Genomic DNA, 20529 nt, shown 5'->3' on the forward strand with positions numbered 1-20529 from the left:
CCAGTTTCTTGGTTCCTACTGTTTTGAACTTCGTATGGAAGCCAATCTTTTCCTCATTTGGGGAAGAAATGAATAGCTCAGGCAAAATGTTTAAGCAAATTTCTGATGCAGCTTAATTTAATGTTATGGGATACTATTTCATTCCCACACAGCTGTCAGTCAAGAGTGACCTTTAACCAGACTTTTTTTTTCATTTACACCTAATTCAGTGGCTCTTAAATTTTGTTGTACACTAGAATCACCTGATACAGTTTTTAAATTCCTAGGATCCAGGATACCAATTAAATTGGGAAATATATTCCCAACATACCAATTAAATTAGAATATCTGGGGCTGGTAACCAAGCATCAATATCCAATATCTTTTAAAGATCTTTCCCTAGGTGAGCCCAATGTGCAGCAGACCAGTGATGGAGACTAACAATGATGGACTCTCTCCCTCTCATTCTCTCTGTCTCTTTCTATGGATTGTCTGTTTTTCTATAGTTTATCCCTATTTGAATTATCTTCCAAAATTAAATGTTATGCTTGGATACTTTTAAAATAGCTTCTATAATCATTCCTTAAAATCTTTACATTTACGTTAGGAAAATCTAAGAGAATCTGATTACTCTGGGTAAATAAAATCACAGCTATCAATTTATTGTCAGAAAATAGTCTTTGATTAACATCAAAAAACTGTTTAACTAAGCACCTTACATTTCTTCCATGATTGTGGAAGCACTTGCTTGCTCTTCATTATGCAATTATTGGACTGCTAATGCCTTTATGAGCTCTAATCACTTTTTTTTGGCCTCCTCCCATCTATGGCTGTAGCTCTAATTGAGTTTACTAAGTAAGTAAATTATGCAATTGTCCATAATAAGATTGACAGGCCAATTTTCCTACTTCCTAAATAGCTAGTCACAAAACCACAGTACCTGGCAGAAAATACTAGAAATCTGAAAAATCTCCTTTATTGAGAATCTTACTTTGCTGCCAGGTTGTCTAAACCTTGTTCCCTGTGCTTTTGATACCTTGCAATATTAAATTATATGCTTAAAGCTGCCAAAACTAATACTATTGATAGAGCAGAAAGATATATTTATTGAACTTCCAAGTGCCAGGCTCTAATTGAACACTTTATACACATTACTTTATTTAATCTTCACAAAAATTATAAGACACATCTTTATTTTACAGTGAAATAAATGAGTCCCTGTAAAGTTAAGTAACATGTCCAAGGCAGTCTGGTTGGGAGATAACACATTCTGAATTAAAACTGTCAAAAAATTGTCAAAGACCACTAGACTGTTGTTGTTGTTGTTGTTATTAAATCCAAATCTATTGACTTGGCAAGCAATGGAACATAGGTCAGATGAGAGGGAAAAGTTGGGGATTTAATTGCTGAAAAGAAGGAAGGAGTTCACAATGTTTATTCTAGTTAAGCATTGAAAATTAACCCTCTGGATAAAAATCAAATAAATACATATTGTCAGTACATAGTTTCTTAAAGCAGATTCCAATTTTCCCAAAGTACTTGTATCCAGAATTTATATTTTTCTAAAAAGTCTCAAAACTCATTAATAGCAATCCACTTTTTTAAAATTAGGCAAAATATTTGAGCTAACACTTTCAGTTCAGTTCAGTTCAGTTGCTCAGTCATGTTCAATTCTTTGTGACCCCATGGACTGCAGTATGCCAGGCTTCCCTGTCCATTACCAACTCCCAGAGCTTGCTCAAACTCATGTCCATCAAGTTGGTGATGTCATCCAACCATCTTATCCTCTGTCATCCCCTTCTCCTCCTGCCTTCAATCTTTCCCAGCATCAGGGTCTTTTCCAATGAGTTAGTTCTTCACATCAGGTGGCCAAAGTATTGGAGTTTCAGCTTCAGCATCAGTCCTTCCAATGACTATTCAGGACTAATTTCCTTCAGAATTGACTGGTTTGATCTCCTTGCAGTCCACAGGACTCTCAAGAGTCCTCTCCAATACCACAGTTGAAAAGCATCAGTTCTTTGATGCTCAGCTTTCTTTATGGTCCAATTCTCACATCTGTACATGGCTACTGGAAAAACCATAGCTTTGACTAGATGGACTTTTACAAAGAAAATATACAGATGGAAAATAACCACATAATACCATGCTCACTAGCCTTTGTAGAAATGCAAATTAAAACAGTAATGAATTATCTCTACAAACATTACAGATAATTTTTTAAAAATTAGCAGTGCAAACTGCTGATGAGTATGCAGAGAAACCAGAACTCAAAACATTGTTGATGGGAATGTAAAATAGTACAGGTATTTTGGAAAACAGTTTGGCAGTTTCTTAAGTAATTAAACGTATGTCTGTTATCTACCCAACATTCCTACTCCTAGGTATTTATCCTAGGGAAATTAAAACTTATTTCTTCCAAAAATATGTACATGAATAGTTAAAATGGCTGTATTTATAATCTCCAAAAACTGGAGAGAAAAAACAAATATCCTTCAATAGGTAAATGGACAATAAATTGTATTATACTCACACAATGGGCTACAGTTCATCAATTAAAAAAACAGATTATGAAAAGTGTAACAACATGGATCTTAAAGGATTGTGCTGAATGAAGGAAGTTAGTTCCAAAGGCCCCATATGCTATGATTACATATAGATGATCATATATATAATATCCTATAAAAAGCAAAATTATGAAACAGAGAACAGGTCAGTACCAAAGATTGGGTGAAAGAATATTTGACTACAAAAAGGCAGTAGGAGAAGAATTTAGTGTATGATGGAATTGTTTTGTGTCCAATATTTGACCACCTGATGTGAAGAGCTGACTTGTTAGAAAAGGCCCTGATCCTGGGAAAGATTGAAGGCAGGAGGAGAAGGGGATGACAGAGGATGAGATGGTTGGGTGGCATCACCGCTCAATGGACATGAGTTTGAGCAAACTCCAGGAGATGGTGAAGAACAGGAAAGCCTGGTATGCTGCAGTCCATGGGGTCACAAAGAGTCAAACATGACTGAGTGACTGAACAACAATTGGTTATGGTGGTGATAGCACAAATCTATGCAAAGGTTAAACTCATGGACCTACACACATACACACACATCACACACACATACACAAAGACTTTTGACATGATCATATTTTTTAATGAAATCCTCAGTTAGAGGAGGAAAAAAATTCCATTACTCATTCATCAAGAGTCTTCATTTAGATCTAATAGAGGTCTGGTTTACTGAAGATCCTCTAAGTTCATGGTCATTTATCAGCTTTAGTTGATGGGAATAAACTTTAATGAAGCCCAGCATTCAGCTTTCATATATCCTGAGAAAGTTCTGTTGTAAGGTTAAAAAAAGAAAAAAAAAATCTTTTTCTAGTCCCTCTTCTATTCCTTTGCTGCTAAGTCACTTCAATCGTGTCCAACTCTGTGTGACCCCATAGACAGCAGCCCACCAGGCTCCCCGTCCTTGGGATTCTCCAGGCAAGAACACTGGAGTGGGTTGCCATTTCCTTCTCCAATGCATGAAAGTGAAAAGTGAAAGTGAAGTCGCTCAGTCGTGTCCGACCCTCAGCGACCCCATGGACTGCAGCCTACCAGGCTCCTCCGTCCATGGGATTTTCCAGGCAGGAGTACTGGAGTGGGGTGCCATTGCCTTCTCCGCTTCTATTCCTTTACCTTGAAGCAATAAGATGAGCACACAAAGGATAAATAAATTCTCAGATTTTAGGGTCTATATCACTATATTGGTTTTGAGCATCATTATCACAAAATGTCATCAATTTATTCAGATTATTCAAGTTTTTTTATGTAAAGTTATCTGGTATATGAGTCTACAGGATGATTGCTTCTCAAAGGAATTTAAGGTCCTCTTAACAAAGAGCGCTAAAGAATTGATACATTCCTGAAGGAAATCAGTCCTGAATATTCATTGGAAGGACTGATGTTGAAGCTGAAACTCCAATACTTCGACCACCTGATGCAAACATCTGACTCCTTGGAAAAGACTCTGATACTGGGAAAGATTGAAGGCATGAAGAGAAGGGGATGACAGAGAATGAGATGGTTGGCTGGCATCACCAACACAATGGACATGAATTTGAGCAAGCTCTGGGAGTTGGTAATGAACAGGGAGGCCTGACATGCTGCAGTTCGTGGTGTGGAAAGAGTCGGACACTGCTGAGCAACTGAACTGAACTGACGTAGCAACAAGTAAAAATGACATAACAAATGTTTATAAAGCATCTCTTAAACAATTTTCTATTTGGACAAGTCCTAAACAGAAGCAATATCCAATGGATTGGTTTTTCCCATGTTGGGCGTCCAACTGGATTACTACTGAATTTTACTTAAGGATCCAAATGCAATAGGAGTTATTAAGCAGCACACAAATGTCACCTTTTTAATGACTAAAATACCTAAAGTGATTCTGTGGCCTAACACCTCTAGACAAGCAAGTCTGAAGCTTTTTTGTTGTGTTTGTATAGCATACACAGTCTACACAGTATCATTTGCTATTATTGCAATTGTAAAACTAGTTTCAAATATAGCATTTAAGGACCTAAAGCCAAGGGAGAAACCTGTGCTCAGAGCAACGGAAATGAGTATCTCTATCCTCTACTGGTAGATTTGAATGTCAATAGTTAGATGAAAGAACAATTTATTTTAGATACTACCAGTATAGAAACATCACATGTAAATCCTTCCCAGATGGCATCCTCCTACCTCTCTTCAAGTTCCCAGTGTGAGTTGATAGTGTGTGTGTGCTCAGTCCCCCAGTTGTGTCTGACTCTTTGCAGCTCCATGTACTGTAGCCCACTAGACTCCCCTGTTCCTGGAATTTTTCAGGCAAGAATACGGTAGTGGGTTGTCATTTCCTACTCCAGGGGATCTTCCTGATCCAGGTATCAAACCTGTGTCTCTTGCATCTCCTACATTGGCAGGTGGATTCTTTACCACTGTGCCACCTGGGAAGCCCATGATTTTATATTACCACCATATAAATATACCAAGGCACATGCACACAGCCTGAAATTTTGGTAAGTTTTTGTTAGTATGCATCTTGAGTATCTTAGGTTACAATAGAAAAAGTTTAACCCAAGTAATGCAAAATTTATTTCCTTGATTGATTTGTCCAGTAAAAAGGTCTTATTAGTTATTTCTTGTGATATGGTGCCATCAGGAATATTTTGTATTCTGTGGATTACAGAAAAGCTGTTATCCTTTATAGGGGGTATTTGTGTCATATTTATAAGGATTAAAATAATGCTAGGAAAAAAATTTTTATCATTATAACTAGTTTTGCTTTTTTCTCCACAAAACTAGTAGCTGAATATTATCAACCTGCATATTATAATTTTTACAGATAAGGTTATTAATTGTGGGATAATCAGAAATTAATTTCCATGGGTGAACCTTATTGTAATTGCTGATGGTATTATTTTTAGTGGAATATTCTAATAGATAGAAAGCTCCTTGGTATTACAGAAGGGTGACAAAACTCAAATTAATTAACTTTCTTGATACAGTGGTGGCCCTGCTGAATTCAGCAAATTGTTGCCTTTATAAAGAGTTTGTCCTAAAATTCAGATGGTCAGAAAAATAAGAGATAGCAGTTTCATGATTTAAAATAATTACTAAGCTAAAATATAAATAAGTAGTCCTGTTAATAGACATTGATCTGAATATCTGGTTATCTGATTTAGATAATTCAGACTAAAATATAAGTGAATTAAACCTTGTCCCTAAGGTAGGAGTCTGAAATATTGAATACATTCTCTTGGAGGCAAAAATAAAACAAATTTAACAGGTGAAAATGATGAAAACTAAAGGTTGACAATCAACAATACTGCTCAATACAGAACTCGAAAGGACCAAAACTGAGGCCCAGGCAGAAACATTCTTAAATGGGACTTTGAGAGAGGAATTGTCAAGAAAGTTTTCTAAAACGAAAACAAAGGAATCATATCACTATTTCTGCCTACATATTGATGCAAGAGACATAGCCATATTTAAAACTACTGAGACCCAAAAGTCAGGGGTGGATGTAGGGGAGGAAAGAATGGGAAATAAGCAAAATACCCCAGGTTAAGTGTGGAGCCACCCTAGATGGGCTGGTCATGGTGGAGAGGTCTGACAGAATGTGGTCCACTGGAGAAGGGAATGGCAAACCACTTCAGTATTCTTTTTTTTTTTTTTTTTTTGCTATTAAGATTTTTCTTTTAATATGCCATGAGATATCTTGATTGTATATTTTCCAAAGTACTATTCCAGCTACATCTCCCAACCCTTCCAAAAGATTTTGCCAGTCTTTCCAATGCAATAAAAGATGCTGGATTGTAGTTCTGTCCACCTTCTCTTTTCAAAAGCAAAATAATCCTAACAACTTAAATGGTCATACTTTCTTATCTAATAAGGAAAAAACATTTACAAATATCAGAAACCCAGTTTTGAGACATTTGCATTAATCTTGAACTGAATCAGCATTTTGTGGGTTTTAAAAAAGGCAGCAGTTGGAATTCATGACTTGCTGACAAACACATTTCTGCTGAGGGAAGGGGAAGACAGGGAGAGTGAATGCTGCATTTCTTCATTGGCCCCAAAGTGCTAACTCCACAAAGGGATACATCAAAAGCAAACATGCAACCGTGGTTTTTATAACTTTTTACTGCAATATAACAATGAAGTAAACAGTAATTAGGCGACTACCAATTTACCCCCCAAAATAAACCAAAAAAAAATGTAAACAGAAAAATAACTCTGCCTATACTTGTACAGCTTCGCAAATCATGTTAGAAGGGTCTCACATTCAATGATCAAGAAATTTAAAATAGCAGTTAATTATTTTCATCTTAAGAAAATGTTCCCTCATCTCCCCCCTTCAACCCCAAGTATTTATCATGAAAGAATGGGCTTTCTTACACATTAATTTTATACTTATTTGAAGCAGCAACAATAACCATCAATAATTTGGCATTTCTGTTTACAGTCACTCCCATTTTTTTTCCCCAATTTCACAAAGCCATTATCCAGTGTTGCCATAAAATAGGGACTGTAGATTCTAGGTAGCAAAGATTCTTTCTGAAACCAATGTTAAGTCAAAGAAATATAAAGCAGGGCATTACACTAAATTTCTGGATCTAGTACACTAAAAAGAGTGAAACCTAGGAAAAGTTACCTACTGTTTTATAGAAGAAATAAAGACCTGCAAAAGCTGATTTTTGGTTGTATAATATTTTACACACTGTGTGGATTTGCGGCCTTTGCTAACTGAAGCAGACATGCACTGTATTTATCCCTGCCCTATATCCTAGATCCCTCCCTCCCCACCCCCAACAATCTACTACCTTATACCAAGTATTGTGGATATGAGCCCAAGTCATCCCAGACAATCCAGTGAACAAAGTTAGTGTAATACACTGGTGTGAAGTGTGAGATTTTAAAAAAAAGTCCCTTTCAATCTTCATCAAAGTTTTGCTGTAGAAGAAAATTGGCAGCCAAGTTCTCCTTCTCACAAGCAAAATATGCATGTATCACAAGTCCTTCAGGAAATCCTGATGCCTTTAACCTTTCTATAGCTTCTTTTTCCTGAGGCGTTACTTGAATGTAGTTCATATGACCACTTCCAGCTTCTGCGATTCCTCCACTGCCACCTCCTCCCCCTCCTCCTTGACCACCAGCTTCTTGAACTGGTTCATTTAACATCTGAATAAAGTGCTCCTGATGTTGGCTAATTTGCTGAAGTAACTGAGGATTTTCTCGACCTATCTGTTGTAGCAATGCTGGAAGCAGGGAAGGATTCTGTTGAATAATTTGCCTCATCTGTTGAAACTGAGGCTGATTCCGTAAAAATTCAAGAGGGTGTCCTCCAGAACTTGTTGTAGTTGTTGCTGTCGTAGTTGCTGCGGCTGCAGCCACTGAAGACTGAGGAGCCCCAGTACTAGCTGCTGGAGGGGGGTCAACCACAGCCTGACTTTCTCAATCTCCAGGAATTCACATTAAGAGATACACCACTGCTCTGTCAGGGTTGTTGAAACTGGCTCTCAGGGCTGCAATTACTTGCTCTCGTTCATCGCCCATTGACATGATCTCAGTTACCATATTCTCGTAAGACTGACCTGTCACAAGTGCACTTGTTGCATCTTCAAAAAGGTTTGACCGAGAAGAATCACCTGATGTACTGTCGGTTGACGTTGGGGTGGTGGCCACTGGGGTTTCCACTGGCCTCTCTGCAGGCTTCTCCTGCTTCGCTGCACTAGCAGGTGCAGGCTCAGAAGATGCTGTCGTCGGTGCTGGAGTGACAGACGCAGGTGTGGAAGTGGGAGCCGAAGTGGGGGCAGGGGCTGGGGCCTGAGTCACAGCTGGCACTGTGGAGGAACTAACTGTGGTGGTGGCGGCAGAATTTGCTGAGTTGTAGCTGATGCTGGTGTTGTCACTGCTTTAGGTTTTGTCACCATAACCACCATGAAGTTTTTCTCATCAATTTTATATTCTTTTAGAGCAGTATCATCATTGAGGATTTTGCCTGCATAAATTAACTTTTGACCTGCTACAGGAAAGGCATCTTTACCCTTTTCGGATTCAATCTTCTCTTTCAGTGCTCTCACCGTCTCATCGGGGTCGATGTCGATCTTGAAGGTCTGCTGCTGGAGGGTCTTCAGGGTGACCAGCATGGTGCCGTCGCGCAGCTCCGCTGCCGGGCCTGCTCCGGGTGCTGGCCGCTGGGCGGGGTCTGTGGCCTGGCGGGGCCCCGGGGTCGCCCGCGCTCCTCGCGTACTTGGGAGGAAGGCGGTGGGGGTGGGGGCTTGTCACATTCGCCCTGCAGAGTGGCCTCTCCCCCAGCCCTGGCCCCCGGCCGCGCAGCTGCCTCCGCGACTGCGGCCTTCCTCGCGAGCTCGGACCACCGTGCTTCCTCACATGCCCGGTTACCAGCCAGTGGGTCTGTCGGAAGCGCGAGGGGCTCTGCGAAAGCAGCAGAGAATCCGCTAGCTCATCACAGGCTGGTGGCCGCCATCATCGTGACTCGCCGACCACTTCAGTATTCTTGCCTTGAGAACCCCATGAACAGTATGAAAAGGCAAAATGATAGGATACTGAAAGAGGCCAGGAGTTGGTGATGGACAGAGAGACTTTGTGTGCTGCGGTTCATGGGGTCACAAAGAGTCAGACAGGACTGAGCGACTGAACTGAACTGAAGCATGGAGTTGGTAGAAGCCACTTGAGTGCTAAGTACAAGTGGTCCAGAATGAATCTCAACATGTATTTCTGGCTATAATATCCCTTACACACAGAGTGACCATAATCCAAGGTGGGACTTCTCAAAGTTAAATAAGGGATAAAAATAATTTAAATTATATGATTTTTTGAAATATTATTGACCAACAAATTATTTGTAATATATTATTGGATTGTTTACTACTTTAAATTATTGTTGCTGTTCAGCCACTCAATCATGTCTGACTCTTTGTGACCCCATGGACTGCAGCACATCAGGCATCCCTGTCCATTACCAACTCCTGGAGCTTGCTCAAACTCATGTGCATCCAGTCAGTGATGCCATCCAACCAGTTCAGCCTCTGTCATGCCTTTCTCCTCCTGCCTTCAATCTTTCACAGCATCAGGGTCTTTTCAAATGAGTCAGCTCTTCACATCAGGTGGCCAAAGTATTGGAGTTTCAGCTTCAGCATCAGTCCTTCCAATAAATATTCAGGATTGATTTCCTTTAGGAGTAACTGGTGTGACCTCCTTGCAGTCCAAAGGGATTCTCAAGAGTCTTCTCCAAGACTACAGTTCAAAAGCATCAATTCTGCGGTGCTCAGCTTTCTTTATGATCCAACTCTCACATCCATATATACTGGATGTGAGTATGCTGGAAAAAGCATAGCTTTGACTAGACAGACCTTTGTTGATAAATTAATGTCTCTGCTTTTTAATATGCTGTCTAGGTTGGTCATAGCTTTTCTTCCAAGGAGTAAGCGTCTTTTAATTTCATGGTACAGTCACCATCTGCAGTGATTTTGGAGCCCAAAAAAATCAAGTTTCTCACTGTTTCCATTGTTTCCCCTTCTATTTGCCATGAAGTGATGGGACCAGATGCCATTTATCTTAGTTTTCTGAATGTGGAGTTTTAAACCAACTTTTTCACTCTCCTCTTTCACTTTCATCAAGAAGCTCTTTAGTTCTTCTTTGCTTTCTGCCATAAGGGTAGTGTCATCTGAATATCTGAGGTTATTGATATTTCTCCCAGCATTCTTGATTCCAGCTTGTGGTTAATCCAGTCCAATGTTTCTCATGATATACTCTGAATAGAAGTTAAATAAGCCTTGACGTACTCCTTTCCTGATTTGGAACCTGTCCATTGTTCCATGTCCAGTTCTAACTGTTACTTCTTGACCTGCATACAGGTTTCTCAGAAGGCAGGGAAGGTGGTCTGGTATTCCCATCTCTTGAAGAATTTTCCACAGTTTGTTGTGATCCATACAGTCAAAGACTTTGGCATAGTCAATAAAGCAGAAATAGATGTTTTTCTAGAACTCTCTTTTTCTATGACCCAACAGGTGTTGGCAATTTGATTTCTGGTTCCTCTGACTTTTCTAAATCCAGCTTGAACATCTGGAAGTTCTCAGTTCATGTACTGTTGAAGCCTAGATTGGAGAATTTTGAGCATTACTTTACTAGTGTGTGAGATGACTGCAATTGTGCAGTAGTTTGAACATTCTTTGGCACTGCCTTTGTTTGGGATTGGAATGAAAACTGATCTTTTCCTATACTTTAAATAGATACTATCCAAATACTATTTTTGAAAATAAAATTTTCCCAAAACTAAAAATAGCACATCTAGAACATTAAACAAAATTTTAAAAACCTGTGTTGAGAATATGAACATTAATAAATAATAAAAGCAAAAAGTTATTCTCATTTTAATCAGTTTTAAAATAATATTTTGCTCTAATGCTATGCCCTAGTACTTTTCTGAAGAGTTGGTTTTTCTGTATAATCTTATTCTCTTTCATAAAACTGCTTGCAGTTTTCCTCAACATTCTGAAATTATTGACTTCCTCAATTGATACTTCTTATAGGTCACAACACTTTAATATAAGATCTCTCTGTATGGGTGCTGAGATGCTTAGTAAACTTCTAGCAATATCTATTATAAAGGAATTTATCAATAATAATTTTAAACTGAAATGTGTCAATTTCAACCCAAATATTTTCACAAGTATAGGTTTTTTGCTTCCATTCAAAATGTTATCTTTAAAAAATATTTTTACAAGATTCATCTCATCAAATAAATCATCTCTTTTTATGGTTCTTTTTATTGCTTTGCCAGACTTAGATGCTGCAAAATCACAGTCCTTCTCAGTTTCATTTCGTTCTGGAAGAGAATATAAATTTATCTAATTAAAAATAGAAACTTCATCAAAAGAGTCTTCTTGCAAGTCAAGATACTTCAGTATGCAGTTAAAGAATTTCAAATTTAAATCTTATACACCATTTGAAATCATAAGGTCAGTTTTGTTATTGGAAAAAGCTCTATGTCATAAGTTTTTGCAATGATTGAGGCTTGCTGAGAGTTTTAAATGCTGACATTTTGGGAACTATGTTCATTAACTACATTGATTAAAATATTCCATTTATTTTTATAAAAACGCATTTTTATTTTGACAAAGATGAAATAAAAACTGAAAACTTGTTCAGTTAAAATTTGTATATCATTACAGTTAAACTGAAGTTAATTTACAAAGAAATTAATCAAAGGTTTAAATGTTCTTAAAATCCATTTGATAAGGGATAGCAAAAAGAAAAACTACATGCCACCAGGTTACAGTATTTATTGAACATTTAACATTAACTGTGTCACAAAAAAATTTGTAGTTCCCTATTTATATATTAAGATATTTATAGGTTTGTGTAACAAGTTACACAAATTTATAGAATTTCAGCTTTTATTATACAGAATGCTGTACTGCAAGTAATCCTGTGGTCAAATTTTAATTTAATGAGAACATTATTTCTGCCATATCCTTTTGTTCCACCAAAATTCATATACATATTACTTTAAAAACAAATGATTTTACCAATAATGTTAAATTTTTTAACTGAATTTCTGGTAAGATTCAGAATAATGTCACTTGTTTCAGCTCCGATAGAATAAATTTCCAAAATTTTACTTCAGCTTCTATGAATTACATAAAAATATAAAAAAAAAAAAATATTTTATTTGAAGTATCTGATGACAGGATATAAAACTGACATTTTTAACTGATTCCAAATGTCTACTATTAAAACTGACACATAGAAAGAATTGTGTCATTGGTGTACAATAAAATTCAATTGAAAAGGGACAAAACTAATTTACAAGAGTAGTCATTTGATAAAAATTAAATGTCATATTTCCCAGAGTGATATTTAAAGGCACATTCTACAGATTCACATGTTAAATTGTGGTCTTCAAGCATAATGTCCTTATATGAACTATTAATATTTGAAGTAGATGGTTCAGTTTTATACCTTCATGTTTTCAGGGTCAGTTATGTTGCTCTGCATGTGCCTTGCATGTTGGCTGCTAAATGTCCACAAACATTCTGTATGAGTTATACTTAAGCATCACAAATTTACTACTTAGTTCATCATATTTAATGCCTTTTTGACTTTTGAGAGCTATTAAACATTAAAAATGTTACCAATTGCCAACATGTATAAGTAGGTTTAGATTTATAACTAAATAGTAAATGGCAATTCCACTGTAATTAGATCTCTGTACCCCATAGAGCAGGACAGCTCAGCTTCTATTTCTCCATATAGATTTTTTATATTCATTTAATCTAAAATTCTCATTCCCTTCTGACCCCAATGACTGATAATAACTTCATGAATTTCACAAGCCATAGCATGTGCCACAGCTTAATTGGCTTGTACCTCAAGAGGTTACCTTCCACCTCTAGCTGACATCAGAAGATTTAGCTTTTCTCATTTTGTGTCACAGTACAATTTTATCAACAAAGGCCCTGTCTGCTATGCTGGAATGGGCCAGTGGTAACACCCTTAATTCCTAACTTTCTAACAGCTTATGGTAAATTTTCGACTCACATTATAGATACAGATAAGGATTCCATCAACACAACTGACCAGTGTATATCTATAACCAAGGTGCTTTAAACTGAAAGAATAATGTTCCAAGATGCATGTGTTTATTCAGTAGTAATATGATGAACTCCCATCATGTGCAAGACCTATTCTAAGGGCTTTAGGTATACTCCAATGAATAAGATATGATTTTATCCATGAAAGGTTTATAATCACCTTAAGAATTTATAGCGTCACTTTAAATCAGCCAGGACTCTACTATCACATAAATTTTTCTTGTAGGCATAAAAATAAATGAGATCTGTTGAGCTCTAAATATGAGCAGTGAACAATCTAAAAGTAAAATTAAGACTACAATCCATTCATAACAGCACCCCCAAAATAAAAAGTTTAGGAATAAATTTAACAAAAGTACAATCAAGTGGTAAAGAATCTGCCTGCCAGTGCAGGAGATGCAAGAGACACGGGTTTGATCCCTGGGTCAGAAAGATCCCCTGGAATGGGAAATGGCAACCCACTCCAGTATTCTTGCCTGGGAAATTCCATGGACAGAGGAGTCTGGCAGGCTACAGTCCATGGGTCACAAAGAGTCAGGCATGATTAAGCACACACACATACATTTTTTACATTACATTACTGGTATAGAGAAAGTTACAAAACTTTGTTGAGGGAAATAAATGGGGACACTCCACATTTGTGGATTAGAAGACTCCTTATTATTAAGATTGTAATTCTCCCCACATTGTGCTATAGATTCAATATAACCTTATGAAAATGCCTACAGGTATTTTTGTAGCATTTGGTAAACAGATTCTTAAATTTATACAGAAATGGAAAACTAGACTATTCAAAAGAATTTTGAAAAAGAATAAAGTTGGAGGTCTTTTACTTTCTAATTTTGAAACTAACTGTAAAGTTATGGTCATCGAGAAGGTGTGATACAAATATAAGGATAGACATAGGTAGGCCAACAAAGTGGAATTAAGTCCATAAATAAACTCATGTTTCTAGTTAATTGATTTCTGAAAAAGTGTCAAGTCAACTCCCTGGGGAGAGCATTGTCTGTTCAACCAGGTTATTCCATTCCTACAAAGACTTGCACATGAGTGTTTATAGTAACACTATTCATAACAGCCAAAAACTAGAGATAACTAAATGGCCATCAGCTGAGGAAAGGATAGGCAAAATATGGAGATCCATACAGTGGGATATTCTTCAAAAATGTAAAAGAACAAACTACTGGGATTTGCTGTATCAGACATGAACCTCAAAAACATTGTGCAAAGTGAAAAATTCAGACATTAAAAGATACGTATTGAATGGTTCCATTTACATGAAATGTCAAAAAAAGGGCAAATTTATAAAGACAAAAAGTCAAGCAGGTGGTTGCTTGAGGCTGAGTGTCGGGAAAGGGGACATGTAAATAGACATGAGGGATCTTATCAGGGAGATGAAAATGTTCTAAAATTGATTTATGGTGATAGTTGTACCACTCAGTAAAAATTTATGAAGATCATTGAATTATATGACTGAAATGGATAAATTCTATGATATGGAACATATATGTCAATACAGTTGTTTTTAAAAGCAAAGAAAGGGAAATACATCTTTAATTGACAAGGAAGTAGGTAGGATAGCAGTTAAGAACATCTGATAATGTATTTTACATTGTACTCCATAATATATTCAAATCAATCTGAAATGTAGACAAGCTCCTTCCAACTGAAAAAAATATTGGACAGTGACCTGATCACTGTTATAGCTACACAAGATATTCTGTATGTGATTTCCACTCCAATAAAATGACAGTAACAATGGAAACACTAAGTAACAAGTAGAAGACGGAATTTACCCTGCAGCTCACCCAGAAACAGTCAGGCTGTGCATGAAGAAAAATGAAGGAGACATACTCAAACAGCGAGTGTCAGATGAGACTGGCTTGAGAAGAACATTCTCAGGTGTTTTGTTTTCTGCACCACAGAGCTAGCAAGATCTTAGTTCCCTGACTAGGGATCAAACTCAGGCCCACGGCAGTAGAAGTGTAGACTCCTAAGCACTGGACTGGCAAGGAAGTCTCCCAGGTGTTTTAAAAGTGTTCATGACTTTGCCAGGCTCAGTTTCTCTTACAGATTGAATACGGAGCCTGCCATTCAACTGTTTCCCCTACTTTAAACTTAGAACCCAAAATATTATGACCCCTCAAAATGCTATTAGAATATTAGACTGATCTCAAATTTAAGAATAGTTCAGTAAATTCAGAAATGATTTGTGCTTAGAAACTGGATGACAGTAAAACATTTTAAGTCTTTATAAGCATGTGCAATAGAAGCTTTTTTGACATAATCTATTTAGCTAGTTGCAAAAACAAAACAAAACCATCCATTCACTTCCTAAACCACAATGACCCGCCCATGGTGTGCTGAGAGTTCAAAGTCTGTAGTTCTCTCATATAATCCTGGGCACTTCTAGTCCCACCAATTGAGTCACAGCTCACAGCTTTGCCCAAAGTCTGCTATTTACTCTCAAATCACTATTGTAATTATGTTACTTAATTAAATATTAACAATGGTGGAGTAAGAACCTCTGAAAATCCTTTTCTCCATCAAGGCAAGTGCGAATGCTGAAGATAATTCGTTGGAATAAACTTTTCTAGAACTCTGAAAATTAAATGCTTGTCTCAATTTAAGGAGTCTTTTTTTAAATTTAATTTAATTTTGATAAGAACAAGTTTTGTGGCATTTGAACTTGCTGTATTCTACTCCCCTTTCCCCAGCTATTCAGTAAGCCTTCAAAACCAACAGCTCACAATAATCATGGAAGAGAAAAAAATCCAGCCACCTAAAAGTTGATAGGGCAGAATGGGTTGAAGCTTTTACTATACAAAGCCCCATTTCCAGAGAACCACATTATCTGACCTATTCACTGGTTCCCTGACTCAGAGCTTACCTTGTACAGTCTTTTCCCTGGGAGCATTAGTGAAAAATAATCAGAGGAAATTGTTTAACATCACAGTTGCCTGAGGTGGTGAATTAGAGTTGGGGCAAGCAATCTAACCAAAAAATTGAAAAGGAAAAGCTGGGGAAGGAGACATCCACATGGGGCTTTGAAAACTCTGATGTATTCCTGGGAATCTAGACATCCATGTGCATGTGTAGGTCATATCTTTGCTCTGAACTTCTGCTGTAATTATTATCAAAACCACATCTCTTAACATTTAATTATAGGGTACCACATGTGACTTATAATTATAGACTGCTTTCTTCTCCCCAACATTATATTAACAGCTAAGTTTTATTTTACACTGACTGTGTACCAGGCACTGTTCTAAGTGCTTTAGATTTGTTGTCTCATTCAATCCTTATAATAAGTTAAATATTATCATTATCCCCATTTTACACAGGAGAAAAATGAGACTTAGAGTACTTAAAATCCCAAAGTAAAATAACTGGAACTGGGATTTAAATTCTGGTTTTGTAAAACCAAGTAATGTCACTTCTGACTGACCTCTAGCTTATTGAAAAGGGCAGAGACTTTTGAGTCAAAGACTTGAGAATATGCAACTTTCCAATTTCATTTCATCTTTATGAGTCTCAGTTTTCTCTTTAAAATTAATCTGATAATACTATTTCATTAAAATTATTATGAATATTAAACAGTAGTGTGTGTAGAAATATTCTTTGTATCTTGAAAAGTACTAATAGAAATATTTGCTCATTAGATACTAACTTGAGGGAAAAGTCAAGAAGAAAGGCATGATTGATAGAGCAGAGTCAATAAGACATGGACTTAAATCTGACTTGAATGTTTGCTACCTCTGAGATCTTGGGCAAGTCATTTAACTTTCCTGGGTTTTAGTATTGACATCTACAAGGATAATACACTCCCACCCCCCAATTTTCCAGGTTCTGAGGATTAACAAATAAATAAATAAACAAAACACCTAAAGAATATTCTGTATTAAATGAACATCATTTCCCTTCATCATATATCTATATACTTTTCAAATTGTTTTCCATTACAGATTATCATCAGTTCAGTTCAGTTCAGTTCAGTCACTCAGTCGTGTCCGACTCTTTGCGACCCAATGAATTGCAGCACATGAGGCCTCCCTGTCCATCACCAACTCCCAGAGTTCACTCAAACTCACGTCCATCGAGGCTGTGATGCCATCCAGCCATCTCATCCTCTGTTGTCCCCTTCTCCTCCTGTCCCCAATCCCTCCCAGCATCAGAGTCTTTTCCAATGAGTCAACTCTTCGCATGAGGTGGCCAAAGTACTGGAGTTTCAGCTTTAGCATCATTCCTTCCAAAGAAATCCCAGGGCTGATCTCTTTCAGAATGGACTGGTTGGATCTCCTTGCAGTCCAAGGGACTCTCAAGAGTCTTCTACAAAAGCACACTTCAAAAGCATCATTTCTTCGGTGCTCAGCTTTCTTCACAGTCCAAATCTCACATCCATACATGACTACTGGAAAAACCATAGCCTTGACTAGACAGACCATTGTTGGCTAAGTAATGTCTCTGCTTTTCAATATGCTATCTAGGTTGGTCATAACTTTCCTTCCCAGGAGTAAGCATCTTTTAATTTCATGGCTGCAATCACCATCTGCAGTGATTTTGGAGCCCCCAAAAATAAATCTCACACTGTCTCCACTGTTTCCCCATCTATTTCCCATGAAGTGATGGGACCAGATGCCGTGATCTTCGTTTTCTGAATGTTGAGCTTTAAGCCAATTTTTTCACTCTCCACTTTCACTTTCTTCAAGCGGCTTTTTAGTTCCTCTTCACTTTCTGCCATAAGGGTGGTGTCATCTCCATATCTGAGGTTATTGATATTTTTCCTGGAAATCTTGATTCCAGTTTGTGCTTCTTCCAGCCCAGCGTTTCTCATGATGTACTCTGCATAGAAGTTAAATAAGCAGGGTGACAATATACAGCTTTGATGTACTCCTTTTCCTATTTGGAACCAGTCTGTTGTTCCATGTCCAGTTCTAACTGTTGCTTTCTGACCTGCATATAGGTTTCTCAAGAGGCAGATCAGGTGGTCTGGTATTCCCATCTCTTTCAGAATTTTCCACAGTTTATTGTGATCCACACAGCCAAAGGCTATGGCATAGTCAATAAAGCAGAAATAGATGTTTTTCTGGAACTCTCTTGCTTTTTCCATGATCCAGCAGATGTTGGCAATTTGATCTCTGGTTCCTCTGCCTTTTCTAAAACCAGCTTGAACATCTGGAAGTTCACGGTTCACATATTGCTGAAGCCTGGCTTGGAGAATTTTGAGCATTACTTTACTAGCGTGTGAGATGAGTGCAATTGTGCAATAGTTTGATCATTCTTTGGCACTGCCTTTCTCATAGTTTATCATAAGATGTTGAATATAATTTCCTGTAGGACCTTGTTGTATATTTTATATATAATAGTTTGTATCAGCTAATCCCAAACTGATACACAGTAGAACTATACAAAAATATCTTCATAACCCAGATGGTTATGATCACTCACCTAGAGCCAGACATCCTGAAATGTGAAGTCAAGTGGGCCTTAGGAAGCATCACTATGAACAAAGCTAGTGGAGATGATGGAATTCCAGTGGCACTATTTCAAATCCTAAAAGACAATGCTGTGAAAGTGCTGCTCTCAATCTGCCAGCAAATGTGGAAAACTCAGTGGTGACCACAGGACTGGAAAAGGTCAGTTTTCACTCCAATCCCAAAGAAGGGCAATGCCAAAGAATCCTCAAACTACCACACAGTTGCACTCATCTCACATGCTAGTAAAGTAATGCTCAAAATTCTCCAAGCCAAGCTTCAACAGTACATGAAACATGAACTTCCAGATGTTCAAGCTGGATTTAGAAAAGGCAGAGGAACCAGAGATCAAATTGCCAACATCTGCTGGATCACTGAAAAAGCAAGAGAGTTCCAGAAAAACATCTACCTCTGTTTTATTGACTACACCAAATTCTTTGACTGTGTGGATCACAACAAACTGTAGAAAGTTCTTCAAGAGATGGGAATACCAGACCACCTTACCTGTCTCCTGAGAAATGTGTACGCAGGTCAAGAAGCAACAGTTAGAATCAGACATGGAAAAAATGGACTGGTTCCAAATCATGAAAGGAGTATGTCAAGGCTGTATATTGTCACCCTGCTTATTTAACTGATACGCAGAGTACATCACAAGAAACACTGGACTGGATGAAGCACAAGCTGGAATCAAGATTGCCGGGAAAAATATCAATAACCTCCGATATGGAGATGACACCACCCTTATGGCAGAAAGCAAAGATGAACTAAAGAGCCTCTTGATGAAAGTGAAAGAGGAGAGTGAAAAAGTTGACTTAAAACTCAACATTCAGGAAACTAAGATCATGGCATTTGGTCCCGTCACTTCATTTCAAGTAGATGGGGTAACAATGGAAACAGTGAGAGTCTTGATTTTCTTGGGCTCCAAAGTCACTGCAGATGGTGATTGCAGCCATGAAATTAAAAGACACTTGCTCCTTAAAGAAAAGCTATCACCAAACTAGACAGCATATTAAAAAGCAGAGACATCAATTTATCAACAAAGGTCTGTCTAGTCAAAACTATGGTTTTTCCAGTAGTCATGTATGGATGTGAGAGTTGGACTATAAAAAGCTGAGCACCAAAGAATTGATGCTTTTGAACTGTGGTGTTGGAAAGACTCTTGAGAGTCCCTTGGACTGCAAAGAGATCCAACCAGTCCATCCTAAATGAAATCAGTCTGAATATTCATTGGAAAGACTGATACTGAAGCTGAAACTCCAATACTTTGGCCACCTGATGTGAAGAACTGACTCATTTGAAAAGACCCTGATGCTGGGACAGATTGAAGGTGGGAAGAGAAGGGAATGAGAGAGGATGAGAGGATGAGGTTGGATGGCATCACCGACTCAATGGACATGAGTTTGAGTAGGCTCCTGGAGTTGGTGATGGACAGGGAGGCCTGGCACACCGCAGTCTATGGGATGGCAAAGAGTCGGACATGACTGCGTGACTGAACGGAATCCAAACTCTTAATTTATTCCTTCCTAGCTTCCCCTTTGGTAACTGTAAGTTTTTCTTTGTCTGTGAGTCTGTTCCTGTTTTGTAAATAAGTTTATCTCTTTTTTTAGATTCCACATGTAAATGGTGTATGTCTTTCTCTGCCTGTTTTACTTCCCTTAAATATGATGATCTCTAGGTCTATCCACATTGCTGCAAATGGCAGTATGTCATCCTTTTTTATGACTAATATTCCATTGTGTGTATACACACTGTATCTTCTTTATTCATCTGTTAGTGGACATTTAGGTTGCTTCCTTGTCTTAACTATTGTAAATAGTCTGCCATAGCTTCTAGGGTATTCAGAGCTGCTTGGAACTCATTAGATCATCGTTTCTAAATACAGTTGTGGCTGTGCCTCCACTCCATGTAACTTCTGTGTTCAAAATTTGAAAATACAAT

General features: G+C 37.7%; 1 pseudogene; it reads right to left on the reverse strand.

The window, feature by feature from the left end:
* Nucleotides 1-6986: 6986 nt before the first annotated feature.
* Nucleotides 6987-8994, reverse strand: LOC781256 (UV excision repair protein RAD23 homolog B-like; annotated as a pseudogene).
* Between the last annotated feature and the right edge of the window lie 11535 nt (nucleotides 8995-20529).

This window comes from Bos taurus, chromosome 2 (genome assembly GCF_002263795.3).
Source record: "Bos taurus isolate L1 Dominette 01449 registration number 42190680 breed Hereford chromosome 2, ARS-UCD2.0, whole genome shotgun sequence".
In the NCBI taxonomy this organism is placed as follows: Eukaryota; Metazoa; Chordata; class Mammalia; order Artiodactyla; family Bovidae; genus Bos; species Bos taurus.